The sequence below is a fragment of the Anas acuta genome, chromosome 2 (genome assembly GCF_963932015.1).
Source record: "Anas acuta chromosome 2, bAnaAcu1.1, whole genome shotgun sequence".
NCBI classification, from domain to species: Eukaryota; Metazoa; Chordata; class Aves; order Anseriformes; family Anatidae; genus Anas; species Anas acuta.
In genome coordinates, this window is record NC_088980.1 from 31,969,074 (window position 1) to 31,984,052 (window position 14,979).

General features: G+C 37.9%; 1 protein-coding gene across 20 annotated transcripts in view; it reads left to right on the top strand.

Annotated features, from left to right (window-relative positions):
• The window catches only part of HDAC9 (histone deacetylase 9), a 476,309-nt gene that overhangs the window by 194,666 nt on the left and 266,664 nt on the right, over positions 1-14,979 (top strand). Inside the window, exons 3-4 of one of the 20 annotated variants that reach the window (XM_068674129.1) lie at positions 659-774; positions 3,608-3,697. The exons of 18 other annotated variants lie outside the window; for them this stretch is intronic. The gene's annotated coding sequence lies outside the window, so the exon portion shown is untranslated. The remainder of the gene's footprint in view (positions 1-658; positions 775-3,607; positions 3,698-14,979) is intronic. One more of the 20 variants, XM_068674128.1, reaches the window with a different exon arrangement.

The window sequence follows — 14,979 nt, forward strand, 5'->3', positions numbered from 1 at the left end:
CCTGCAAGTGGTGCCTTGTAAATGAATTAATCCAGAAGAATTGTAGCCATTCAGGTGAAACATAATTTTAGACAGTCTGAAAAAGTCAAAATTTCAGGTTACTTTTTCAACTTCTCTCTTCAACTCTATTACAGTTCTGTTCTCATTGGACTGAGGTACAATATTACCTGCTTTATATTTTTTCTGTCATAGATTTTCCCACTTTGTTATTCATAAAGTTGTCTTTATAGAGTACCTGTAAGTAAACTGTAGTGTGAATTGTTTACAGGTACTTTAGTCTTAGTCTCTCTCCCTCTCTCTTTCCCTCTCTCTCTTTTTTTTTTTTTTTTTTAATTTATTTATTTTTTTTAACAAAACTTGTCAGTGCTTCCCACTTCTAAGCACAGATACAGTGTATACCACAGATCTCTTCAGGTATTCCCTGTTTTTGTACACCTGTTGAGTCCATGTTTGTTTGTTTTGGAAACAGTTTCTTTTCCTGCTTTACAGAAGAACTTAAACTTTTACTCATGTTTCTTTCTTACATACAACTGAAGAGCAGGGTTACGGTTTCAGATATTAAAATAAATTGTGAGAGATTGTGTCAAATGGCAATATCTTTCCTGTTAGGAAAGAGTTAGATGTGTCTTAACCTTATAATTTGTGTTTTTCAATTCAGAAAGTCATAAAACCTCATAATAATGACAGGCTGAAGGAGCAAATGAGACATTGAAGAGGCATGAAGTGCATGTTAAAATAATGAGAGTACCTAAGGGGACTGGAGACTTCCAACTGGTAATGTTTAAGATTGGTGATTTTTCTCTTCATTTATAAAGCAGCTGGGTTGGTTTCTTTCTTTTCGGATCTCTCAGAGAATTTGCTATTTCTTTAACTTTTTAGAATAGATTTTGAACACTGATTGCAGTTTCTTTGTCAAGGACAGAAATCAGGTGAAAGAGTTGTTTACCAATATGATCAAGAAAACTCTAGCTAAGACAGTGCATAAAAGCAGAATGTTCTCTGAAAGTGTTATAGTTCTGCAAACTTCAGTGTTGATGTATTGTTCAAGAATTGTTGCTTTTCCTGAACAGCTCAGCAGGTGTCCAGTGCTTTTGTATTGATCACAGAGATTAGACTGACCACTTCCCCCTCCCTCCTGTTTTTTAAACACTATATATACTATGTCAAATTAAAGTTGTCTGTGTATCTTTTATCTGTGTGTACAAATGAAAACCTGTTCTTTAATTTTACATAGTAAAAACTTTTTTTTTTTTTGAAGCTCACTATGGTATCTTGTAACCACCTACTAATGTTTCTCGAGTAATAGCAATTTCCTCATTTGAGACATAAGAAAAGGAGGTAATTTACTGTAAGTTTTTCTGCTTTTCTACACTGGAGACAAGAATATCATGTAACATTTGATTTTCATCTGATATTACCTTAGGTCCATATAACGTATACATTTTATTTTCCTTTGTAGCACCAAGTAGAGTGGGGCTTTTTTTTTTTTTTTTTTTTTTTTTTTTTTAATGTAGTCAAGAACATTATCAAGGTAAAATATGTTTAAATACATACTCTGTAAAACACAAAATATTCTACGGTGTTTCTATTGGCTTTTGAGATACACAGCTAGACCACAAGTAGTTGATGTTATGTACATAGTCTGCAGTTTAATTCATGTCACATGAAACCACAAAGTCTGGTGCTGCTGTCTGTTACCTTCAGTTCCTTTGAGTTCAGGGTCCTGCAGGATCAGGCCTGTTAACATTTTATGTATTGTGCCTGTGCTGCATATAGGAGAGAAAAGATTATGCAGACTATAACAATGTGCTCTAGTGATTGGAGTAGCTAAAATCAGTCACCTTAATTTTGTCAATTTACTTTAAAGTTATCTTCACTTACATGCATTGCATGGATTAAAAAGTTGCACATATTTAAGAAAGATCCCTGAACAGTTACAGCATGCACTCTTAATGTTCTTGAGGTCTTGGAACAAGCCCAACTTAAGCTCTCAGTGGATCTTTAAGCTTTGCTAGTTTCCAGATGCAATGGGCATGTATTATTCAGCTCTAATTTTAAGTGGACTGGAGTCATCCCCAAAGAGGACAGATTCAATGGGCAGTGGATACATATTTGCAAAGCAAACTGTGTAAGGAATTTCTGACAATAGCAGGTGTAGGAAATACTTCTGTCATGTGAAAGCAGTTCTCCTGGTATTCCCTCAATTACTGCTTTGCCTGTCTGTCTCCATCCCTGCTTGTAAATCATACTATGAATGAGATGATCTGGATAGGTACCAATCAAAAGTCTAATTATGAATGGGGCAATCCAGATCGGCACTGACTCAAGAAGCTGTGTAATTTGCAGACACCTACACCTCACTGCAGAGAGCAGTTTCAGCTATCTTGAGAAGACTGAACTAGATTCTCCCATATGGTACTGTTGCTCTAAAATGCAGCAGTAAGTATGGTTCATTGTTATTTAAGAAAACGATGCTGATACATTCTTATTTAATACTGCAATTATTTTAATTTCAAAATTAAAAAAAAAACAAAAAGATCTGCAGTCTTAAGTTTCTTATTTGGATGGTACCATTTAAATATGTTATTGCTTTTATTTTGCACAAAAAGTCTCAGCTTCCTTGTATGTGAAATACTACAATGGTCTCTAGCATTCAGCTGGCCTCTTATCCTACCACATGGATAAGAAACTGTAACCCCTTGAAAAAAAGCCTTTGGTGCAGCATAGTCCATGGCAAGAAGAATCACTCGTGTGGCAAATAAATAACTAATACAGGAATGCATTAATCAGGTAGACTTCAGTTTTATGAAGAAGAGGAAACAACCTACCCAGCCATGGCATCTGTAGCTGTGTGACTTTAAGAAGCAATGCCAAGATTATTAACCTCTGGTGGTTAAGTATACCGTGCTGTTTTTCCAAAGGATAAGGTTGCTACATTTGCTTTGCTAGCCATATTTTGACATATACCCTTGCACTGGCCTTCCTAAATTCTACCTCAGCTTTTATTGGATAAGGCATGCTCTGCTTCCTGCCCAAAGCAGCAGTGTTGAAAAATCAAGAGTTCAAGGAGATTTGGAGCTTAAAGCCTTGGCTTGTCACCGAATTGATGGGTGACCTGAACAAGTTACGTAATCCTGCTTACGTCAGCTTCCCCTTCTGTGAAGTATGGAAAATAATACCTGTCAGGCTCAGGGATCTATAGAGCAAAACTGTTCTAAAGGGAATATAATGATTTGCAATGATTAATTTGATTGACTTACTGTACGTACAGGCTTGCAAATTACCTGCGATTTCGCAAATGTAGTAAGTGAATGTAGTTAGAGTATTTTATTCTCTGCACTGATCAGGAAATTCCAGCTGTGACTCTTGAATATAAATGACAGAATAGGTGCTACATGCATCATGTCATATGTGGGCTGACGGGTCCTTTTTAGATGTCTTCCCACAGTAAAATGTACAAAATTTATCTCATGTGGTATCTATGGTGTGGCTGCAAGACCATGCATACACCTTTGTATGTGTGCGTTTATATTGCTTTAAGGGAATATTTTATATTTGTTGTCCTGTTTTATTTTCTATCCAAATAAAATTTTCATCTGTTCAACAGTTCCCGTCAAGAGATTGCAAAAAGCAAATTCCTATAAAGGCTTGCTCTGGTAGACATGAATAACTTGGAATATTTGCATATTTGAATCAGGTAATGAGAACTTTTACGGATTAAAAAAAAAATAATCTTATGCATGTGTTATTTCAGGCAATAACTCTTCAGAGCGAGTGAGAATAGCAGAGGATATGCAGATCTTTTACTTTGTGATTCTCTTCAGGGTAATGAAAAAACAGTGTGTGAAACAGCTCGGTTCAGCGAAGTTCTAGGCAGCAGCAGTTAAGAGAGACTGTTTTCAATGCCTCTCAAATACGCGAGGCAGGAGAGGAGCTAGTTCTTTATAGAAGCTTGAATATTTGAATTCTTCATTATAGAAGAGCATGGCTTAGCCTTAATTAATACTACAAGAAGAGCAATGCCAACCCACAGTCCTTGTGTAGTGACAGTCGTACTGATATGGGGTGTAGGCTTTGCTCCATCAGGTGCTGGACAAGACTTTGATTATCAATTCACTTGAAGAAAAGTGTGGTAAAATGGAATGAAGATGCTTTTTCTGCTTTACATTACTTGGAAAAAGGTTGAATGCGAACCAGTGTTGCCAACTTTGTGTGTTTTCTAACACTGTAGTGTTGCTTTTTTTCCCTCCTCCCCCTCTTTTCCCTTAAGTCCCAGATTCTGGAATCAAGTGATGATTACCTGACAATCTTACTTTGCATTAGAAGATATATTTATAGACTGTGGAAAAGGACTAAAGCAAGAATTTCAAAGTACAAGAATTACAAGAATAGCAAGCTACAAATTCTGGAAAGTAAATAAAATTGTTCTGCAATTGTTTGTAAAACCTCTTTGAGCTTCTTTCCTGATATCATTAAACTTTACATGGGATACAAAGGTTCACTAGCCTTGGCACTGGAACAGCAGCTCCCCTCTCTTGGTCTGTTGAGCTTAATCATTTTCTTGTGAAAGAGTTTTTTATGTTAGCTGTTTATTTTTTTAGCTGTTCAGCTTTCTTACATGTAGTTGTTTACACAGTGCTCAAAGGGACGTGGTTTCATCCAGTCTTTCCTTGTGTAAAACTGCTTATAGAAGCCATTTAGTTCATTAAGATTAGTTTTGGATATGAGGAACACTTGTAACTGCTCCTACTACCAGAGCTTTCATCAGACTTCTATTTCTGTATCAACTGCCCAGCCCCTTTTTTCTGCACAGTCTTTGCAGAGAAAGCAAGAGCTGTGAGAAAGCAGAACTCTGAGCTAGCTAGTCTGCAAACATTACTCACTCCTCCTGTGTGTATTTGCACATATGTGTATATGCAGGTTAATTTCAGGGTTCGGTGTAGAAGGTGGGCAAGGTTTCAGGTGTGATTGCACTTTAACCTTTCCCAAATACTGTGTTGTTGTTATACAGTGGGTACAATCCAAAATATTATAGGGAAACTAGCTGGCAGATATTATTGTTAAATGCATGAAAATCTAAAGTGCCCTGTTCAGTGGATCTCTTTAACAGCCTGACTCCTCTGGGTCAGTTATTCTTAGCCTAGTTATTTTCATCTTATGGCATTATAGGTCTAAGATTAGCCTGTTAGGCGTTATCATGCCATCTGAGTTACCTCCTAATATAACTGTACACCGGAATGATTATTTATAGACAGAGCATTCTGTCATTTTTGCTTTATTTCTGGTAGTTTAAATAAAGAAGAGCAACATTCAAGAAAAACCACAGATTCCTTCCTGCTGCCAAAACAACATGATAACTGCCTGCTAAGGGGCAAGGATATTGTTTCAAACGTGTGTGTGCAGCAGATGCAACATCCTTTTTATCTTCTCCACTTCATCTAAAAAAGAGGCACCTCGGGGTAGCACTCCTGTCTCCACTGGAGGAGGGAGTGGGGTGCCAGCTCCATGCACCCAGCCGCCGAGGGGACGGGCTTGTGGTCGGCGATGAGAACAAGGATATCCAGGATCTATTTTTAGGGACTGGCACTGTCAAGCTCCATGTTCAGCGTGAATATGTCACATACGCGCACAGCTCCTCCAAAATGGACCCTTCTCATTTTGTTACATAAAAGCAATGCCTGCTGTTTAATTAGCCTCCTAAATGCATTTCACAGAACTAACAGGAAGCTTCAGCAAATTGACACATTTTTAGCAAACCATTCTTCATGGCTGCTTCACAAACATATCTGCTTACTGGAAAACCTTAATCCTAAAGCAGGGCTGTCATTCAAAAGCGTAGTAAGGCACATTCTCCCCTCAGGACGTTCACTGGGATTTTTGTGTCTGTGTACGTTTAACTAGGAGACAGTTTTTGCTGACAGTTTGATAAAAAGCAACAAAAATAATAAAGTGGCAGATCTTCAGCTGGGTGTTGGTGCAGCCTCCGAGTGCAGTTGTTGCTCAGGAAGCTGGCAGTTAATCAAACAGTGAAATGTTAATGGATTACAATAAACTGATGAACTCCATCTTTTCTTCTGCACCTTTCTGCTCTAAACGAGCAGTGTGTTTCTACCTCTCTTCACGTTCTGGGTATAATCAAAGGGCAGCTAATCCATCCTGTTTCAAAATGTCACTGGTGTCAGAAGGTTTGCAAAGGCAGTATGAGCCTTTATGTGGTTGAATAGTGTGGTACTAGTTTAGCTCTCCCATTACATAATAAGCAACTCTTTTATTTTTTTTTTCAGACTTGCAGTTCTGTATGTAACTATAAAGGTACTTTGGCATTTAGTCTAATCAGCACATCTGTTTTATAAGTTTTGTGTCTCCTGATTGTAAACTCCTTTCTGCTTCTGGAGTGTACTAACATGACAAGAGCTCCAAGAATTCAAGCCCTTTGTTGATGAATGTGCTTGAAATGCAGGATGCTCTGTGCTAATGGTAACGCATTCCTTCTAGTAATGACACTGAGTGTCATCAAAGAGAGACGAGAGAAAGGGTGGAATGAATTCTTTTAAAATGCCAATTTTATTAATCATGTTTTTACAATGAGAGATTATTGTCTTCTTTCATGATCCCTGTGGTTGAAGGTATGTGTGCTGAGGGAGGGATAACAGCTATTCAATTTCTGTGAAGCCCGGAATGGAATAAAGAGAAAGCTCAATGTTAATTTAATATTTTCCTCCCATTGTTCTGTTCTTAATCCAAATTTCCTTTTTCTGTCTTGGTGCCCAAGGCCACCACCCTGTTGGCGTTGCAGAGTAACAATGTGAGGGGAAGCAGGGAACACAGGCTGTTAGTTCTTCATCTTCTAGGGGACTCTTTCTGGTGTTTGCCCCGCCTGTGCAACTGTGGTAAAATGTATTAGTGATGGCTTTTTATTTACCTGTTCACAACTCCCTCGTGGAGAACATAAGTTCTTAATTCTCTTGATCAACTCTCTTAGATCAATTTACTTGATCTCTAAACCAACATCTTTATTGAAGAACATGTGTTTTTACCAAGCCTTCTCTTTTTTTTTTTTTTTTTTCCTATGAACACAAAAGGGGTAACTCCTGGACTTTTAAACTTTTTGATATTCTGATTTGAATCTGACATTGAAGTTATAAAATGCATAAAAGAATGTGCATCTGGCAATCTCACCAAGAATCATGAAATAAAATCCCTACTTTGTGGGGATTTATTGCTGAAATAAATAGTGGGAAAGTTAGTATTTTTAGGCACAAAACATTGTAAGAAATAGCAGAAGGAAAATTATGAGTATGTGTGTTTATATAAGCATACCTGCTTTTATGTGTAGATATATCTTGTTAAAGGACTGTATAGAAATTCCATAGATGCTTTAAAATTCTCATCTTAAAAATCCTTGTACAGCAGCTGCTGAAATCTCATGGGACCTAAATTCACCTTGGGAGTCCAGTAGGTGCTCGCCAGCCCATGCTGTGCATATGCTCAACAGCGTTCCAGGCTCAGAAGACAGATCTCCTTGTTCCCACACACACATCAGAAAGTTGGCATCCTTTTATTTGCTGTCACTGATTTTCCTGCAGGATCTGTTTCAGAAGAAGAGCAAAGTTTTGTTCTATAATTTCTTTGAAGAATTGATACTATTATCAATTATCATAGAAGGAGTTCTTGATTGCCTATGTTTCTTCAAGTTGCATGAGGGAAGGACTGGCAGAAAGGAAAGTGATTTGAAGGAAATATTAAAGAATGTTATAAATAGAGCAGCAGTGCAGAGATTAACTATACAAGCACTTCCTATATTAAAATGCCATTGTGAGGGAGGCTGGAGAATGAATGGAGATGTAAGGGAGCTATGTAGGAGGAAGAAATGAGGAAATGTGGGGAGAATGAAGCACTGAAGCACGTGTACTATCAATGAAACCAGTAGAAAGAAAAAAAAAAGTTAAAAACAGTTAAGAAAACAATGAACTTTAATATAAATGAGAGACATTTCCATAAAACTGTTTTTTCCAGTTGTTAAAAACAACTTAAGAGCACTTTACTCTTGTATGTAGGCACACGGTAGGCTGGTATTCAGGGATTTTCCAAACCATCATAAAGACTATTCTTCAGGGGTTTTTTTTGGTCTGAGAATAAGTACATTGTTTGGGAGAGGGAGAGATGTGGGACACTGAATCTGTTTATGCACATGCTACAAATTCTGCTCCATCTCACCATCCTAGATCCCACCCCCCAAATATAGCTCAGCTTTTCTAGAGAACCTGCAGAGCAATCTCGCCGGAGCTTTTGCAATAAATCACCATTGTAGGCAGATTTCTGAGTTTTGTGCTATTTTATTTTATTTTTTCATTTTATTTTGTTTTACCCTCTCATGCAATTCACACAGAATGATAATGGGGCAGCTGGAGAATTTAGTAGGGAAAGAAGGGAAATTACAGATGACCACATCAAAGGGCTATAGGCAAAGAAATAAGCAAGGAATACTAATGTAACTGAATTAAGTAACAATGATGCTGTGAATGAAGGATGCTAATACCGACACAACTATTTTGTTCAGAAAATAATTGGTTAGAAATAGGAATATTATTTGAAAAAAAATTACCCTTAGGCTATACTTCTGAACACTTGTGTAAGAGAGAATGCCTCTCTCCTGTCACTGATATGCATATACAATTACATAAGATGTACATAGGCTTACCACCATCCTTACTCCTTCCTCCATCACTGGAAACATTTAGACATATGGCTATAGTAAAATTTGACAAAAATTTAGGAACTCTTGAGTTCCACAGGTTATTTCATGTGACATTTCAGGCTCAAATGAGTGCCTCAGGCAGTGCTTTGCCTCACCCGGCACACCTAGCAGCCCACAGGAGGGGGACTTGCACCCCACAGACATTGTAAGCTGTTTGCCATTCTCCAGCTGCAGGTGTCCAGAGGTCTTCAGCAGCAACATGTAGTCCCAAAGACTTCAGGAGCTCCTTCTGAAGGTCCCACTTCTGTTATTCCCTCGAGGAATTACTGCTGTTGGTTTTATTCTGGCAGTGACTGGTAGCTAGGGAGTCTGCTTGTCTGTGAGGAAGGAGAAGGCCATCCTTGGGGCTGGAGGGGCCATGGGGGGAGGAAGGAGGGCAGAACAGTCTCGATCAACTTCACCTATACTTCCATGTGAAACTGCTGCCTCAGAAGTCTTCAGTGTTTGGAAAATAAGCCCCTCGCTCCTCTCAACATTTAAAGGACAGGGGCTAACATTTCACGCCCAATTAACACCTTGTTAAACTCTGGTTAACTACATAGCACTTTGTCATTGAGTGGAATGTATGTTAATGTTGTCCCTGTGAAGCAGCCGGTAATTACCTCTACTCATCTATAGGGCACATTTCATATGTTAGCATGAAAGGAAAATGCCCTGCATTGCTAAGAATTAAGTAGAAAATGACATCTGTGCTGACTTGAGCAACCTGCACCAAGATGGAGTTTTATGGAGGCCATCTGCACCCCCAAACTGCGTCAGCTTGGCTGCAGTGCCATGTAAACAGCTTCCTCCAGGAAAGCCTACATGGCTTTTGCATGCAATTTCTGCTTCACTCTTTTTTTTTACTCCTCTCTCTGAGGAGAAAATGTTTTGCCAGACATTCTCCAACCATAATCCTCCCTATCCTCCCTTATTTTTGTAACCCAGGAATGCTTCTGTATGCACTTATCCTTCCAAGACAACCTGGAAATCAGTAGAATTCAAGCTATGGGAGGAAAAATTGCCTTCTTTTGATGCTGTTACCTGGTTGCTGCATACTTGGCATTCGATACCAGGATCTCTGTAAACCAAAACCATACCATATCTCTAACTGATGGTGATGTTCTAGCAAACTTAGTACAAAAGAACCATATAATTGTTGCAGTTCTTACTGTTCATTTCTTACTGAGTATAATTTCGGGTTTGATGCACAGTTAGGTTCTCAGGCCTGGCACTGGGCTGTCTATAGCCCAGCTACACCATATATCTTTTGGATCAGAATTCTTCAAAATGGTTGTGATCTTCACAGTCACACACAAAGCACACGATCTGAAAGCAGAGGGGGCTTTCATTGCTGTTGCTGTGAAGGTCTGTGTCCCTGAACTGGGGACAACCACAAATTGTGTTGCAGGTGGGACAGAATTTTAACCCAGAAATATTGCTTACTAACATTTAAGTAAGAGATAATGTGCTGTGGTCAGCTGACAGAACTTGGCATTAGAATTGATTGTCCAAAATACCAATAGAGAGTAGAAAATTCAGCTTTCCTTATGGATTACGTTTTCAGATGTTTGAACTTCAAGATTATGGATACAATTATAAAGTCTACCTGTCTAAAGACAGTAAAAAGAAAAAAAAAAAGCAGCTACTGTCTAAAGACAGTAGCTGCTTTTTGCAAAAGAAAAAGGCTGTATAGATTAATTTTACATTTCTTCACTAAGTCTACTTTGGCATTATATAACCCTTACTTGCACTCCCCAGAAGGCCCATAGTTATGCAAATATTCTCATTTATAATATGGTTTTCCTGTTTCAATACAGATGGATGGATGCTAAAGTGGATATAAATAGTATGTGTTCCATGCAAAAAGAAAAAAGCATTGAAGTGCAAATCGGACTCTCTCTTCTTAGGGAAGTCTTTCCAAGCTCTTAATCATCTTAAATCCAATTAGCCTTTTCCTGTTTCTGACATGGCTCCCTTTGAGATAGGATAGCCAAACTGGAATATTCCTGATGACAAATCCTCATTGAGGAATATGAAAACTTACTTTTATCCTACTTTCTGTGCTTCCTATTTTCAGTTTTGAGTGTTGATTTACATTGACTGCTTGTTGTCACCCAGCTGTCTACAATGACAACCATCTGTTTTTAAGGTTATATTAAGGTTAATAAAGCAGTTCTAAGGTATATTCCACTCATTCCTCCCAAAAGAAATTGCTGTGCACATCCAAAAAAAAACAATGAACTCCTTTATTTTGCTTCCCACTCACAAAGTTTTATGAGGACCTCTGGCATTCCTCAGGGCCTTCCATGAAGTATCCTAAAGAGATTTGTTTCATCTGCAGGTTTAACCCAATCAATCTTTTTTCCATTATTCTTCTTTCCGGACCTCTATTGAAAAAATAAAATAAAATACTGTTACCTCACTGCACTATCAAACAGAATATTTATTTCCCCTCTGATTTTTATCTTTAAAACTGGTTCTGATCACTGATCGAATTCTTGTAACTTTGTGCAAGGCCCAGCACAAACTCCTGTGAGGCACCTTGTTAAGGACATCCTGAAAGTCCAGTTCAGTCTGTGGAACAGATCCTTGCCTGGTACAAAGTGTCACTGTCCCGCTGAAGACCAGGCCCTTTTTTAGTCCCCATTTTGTTAACCCTTTGAAAGAATTTGTTTTGCTTTCTTGTCTCAAAATATGCATGCAATTAAAATTCAAAGCTCATAACTGCATCCTACAAAGTCAGTTTGCATCAGTCTTGATTTGTTCCCTAAATGCCTGTGAGATTAAAATTTAAACAAAAATTGGCTCAGCTGTTGCTGTTAACAGAGGATATAGTTTCTGAAAGAACATATGGGGAAAGAATATCCCTTTCCCTTTCCCTTTCTTCTTTTTAAACATTACTCTTGTTTGGCTAAAATAATTCTTGCTAGATCTTTTGTGAGATTAATCAGTAAGCTCAGACAAAACATTTAGAAATTTTAAATTTAAAACAACTTGTTTTAAAAATATCAAGAGATGAAAGCAATTACAATAGCATATGCATTTCAACCTGGCTAACGTGTTCACAATTATAGTGGTATAAGGAGATCGTATTTGCAATGAAAACAATGCATTTGTATCACCACTTATTTGCAATACTGTGTCTAGTTGTGGTCCAGAAAGTTTAAAATCAAGAAAAAGTATAAAGATTACAAATTTCATACAAATACCAGAGGATAAAACATATGAGGAGGGATTAAGGGAGCTATATTTATAGTCTATAACAGAGAGAGCTCGAGGGACATGGGCACAGGCTATAAATAACTTCAAGGTAACAATATAAATGAAGGAAGGGAATTATTTGTTCTCAAAAGATGGTAAAATGTGGAATAATAGCCTGAAGCGAAGAATAGAAAAGTTTAGGTTAGATGTTAGAACTTTTTTCTAGCAGTAAGAGCTGTTGAGAGCAGAGACATAAATAACTAAGGTAGGAGGCTGAAGTGGTACCTAAAGCTCCAACTACAGCTATTTGGCTACAGATTAAAATTGCTTGTAGATGGAGTCGTGTTACAAAATTCACAGGATTATACTTAGTGATGCAAACATATTTTTTTCTTACCTGTTATGTTTTATAACACCCAGATTTCATGGACCATATTAATTTCCCATGAAGACAGCACGTATACATCATTCATTCCAAGATTATTGTGCAGCTTTAACCAGATAAAGGGTAAAAAATACCACTATTAGTCAAGTATAGCTGATCAGTCATAACCTCATTTCATAGTGGGATTAGAAAATGATGTTATTTTAATCCAAATTGTGGTCATCTGATATTATTTGTTCTAGTAAGAAGAAAGAAGTCCTTCTCTATTCAGTCCCCAGATGGGGTGGTGGTAGCTTTTGAATCTTACATGTTGATACCAGAAAACTGGCAGTCTGCGGGGCACTGCTGATTTCACTAGAATGAAAAGACTTACATAAGTGGAATGCTGGCCTGCTTTAAATTGAACCCTAATACATATGGCCATGAGAGAAGGAAAAGGAGAGAGAACTGATGCAGGTCAGCTCTTTGTTGGTGTGGCAGCCACCCCAGCTGTGGACCTCTCTGGACAATAGCAGTTCCAGTACAGGTCATTACAGTACACGCTCTGCATTGTTCATTCTTTAACTCAGTGTCCGTGGAGCTTCCTAATTCTGGAAACTTCACTTTGCAATTTAAAATTGCACCACTCCATCTGATCCACGGAGAGGGTCTGGAAGACCACAGGGCTCTTTAAAGAAGTGGTGTATGATACATCATTTGGGTGTTGAGACAGAGGGAGGAATCACCTGAGAAAAGGTGGAAAACGGTATAGAGATGTTTGGACGTTTACAAACAACATACCACTTACTTGATCATTCAGTAGATGAATGACTTATCAAGTATTCTTGTACTTCTTAGGGGTCATGAAAGCAGTATGACAAAATGTTGCATTATGCCAATGTGAATGTTGCAGCATGGAAGCAATACAACTGTGTTGTTTTGCCTTGTCTAATGTGTAATTCATTTCTCAGTGGCAGTTTTGAGGAACTTTCTTTTGGCTTTAGTTGTAGTAATCTATATCCATAATAAATATGTTTTAGTTAATATTGGCCAGATCATGTAGAACTGTTTGTGTTGTGTTGCTTCAAGGACTGTATGTCTATCTATTTAGGGAAAGGAACATAATTAATGTTCATTTCTGCCCAAGATTTCATGCTCAGTAGCTTTACACACTCAAGCTGTTAGCCCCATCACAACTTTCCACTGCTGTTAAGTCAGGCAGGATCTTTCCTTGAATTAGAGGCTTTTGGACACACCTGAGCCTGAGATTTCTAACTAGCAGTGGATTGGATCCACTGTTCAATAGCTCAGAGCATAGGCCTTTAATCTCTCAGCCATTTTCACCATGTTTAGTTAATACTTAGTTCTTTTGCCTACTCTTTTTTCTATGTGCCCTAGCTGTAAGTTTTCTCAGCTTTTAAAAATCTCTGTCTTAATGAAATAGTTGATAATATTATATCATGTGGGTAATAGAGAAAAAAATGAAATAAAATACTGTATAGTGAAAGGCAACAGGGGTAGGAATTTGATTTCATACTTGCCACCTCTTTTTTCATCCGTTCTTGGCTGCACTCTCAAAAGCACATTTTCTATTCTGTCAGATGGCAACACTGGAAGAGTATCTTTTTCCACTCAGTGGCCACCCTTTGGAAAAGGAGTACCCCACATGGCGGGCAGGACTGGTGATGTGCTGTTACATAGACTGGATACCTCTGCCCCCCCTGGATTTGAGATAAGCTCTTAGAAGACTGCTGGTTGTAGCTTTGAAAATCAGCAGTAACTGCCTATCATCCCTGGCTACCTCCTGGAGTAATTTGCCTCATTTCACTCCACTGTCTTCAAATCTTACATCTTGGTGTCAAAATATTGACAATTTTCTGGGTACTGCTAATTTCACTCAGATGAAACAAATGCAGTTTGGGAAAGCTCCAGCCTTTAGGAGATTTGACTGCTAGGAAATGCAAGTTCTGGTTTAATTTATGTAAACTTCATGTATAGAGCTGTATGCTTGCATCCTATATAAAGCACAGCATTTTGTATTCTCTCTTTCTTCACAGGGCTCACCACAATCTTTTCCTCTGTCACTTCTTCATCTGTTTTCTTCTAAGCTGGGAAGGTTGTGTCTCATGTGCTATAGAAGAGCTTTCTCATGTTTCTTTTTGGGATGACCCATATAGTATATAGCAAAGTTTACTGATGTCTGTTCTTGGGATTCCCTGAATTGTGACTTTACATTAGCAGAGAAAGATGAAGATGGTAAACATCCTAGTGGCTATACAGTGGTCCAGGTACACACAAATGTACTTCTCCTATCACTGAGGAAATAAGATGAAGATGTTTATAATCTGTCTTGGGATTCTTTGGTTTGGAGGAGGTCATACACGTGTAAAGTTTATTTATGTTAGGTATGAGGTGTCTATGCATTAAAAGAAAAAAGAAAACCTTGGGGCATGCTGGAAATTCAAATTTGCTAAATTTAATTTTAAAAAGTAACTGTTTATTTCCCAAGGATATTAATATGGTACTTGCATGTTTGCTATGACTTTTCAGATCAAAGAATAAAAAAAAAATAAATCTGCAGCCCATCAAATTTTCAGTAAGTGAAAATGGATTAAGATGAGAAGTTGGCATGCATAGTGGCACATCTCAGTGCTTAATGTTTGTTTTATTTTGA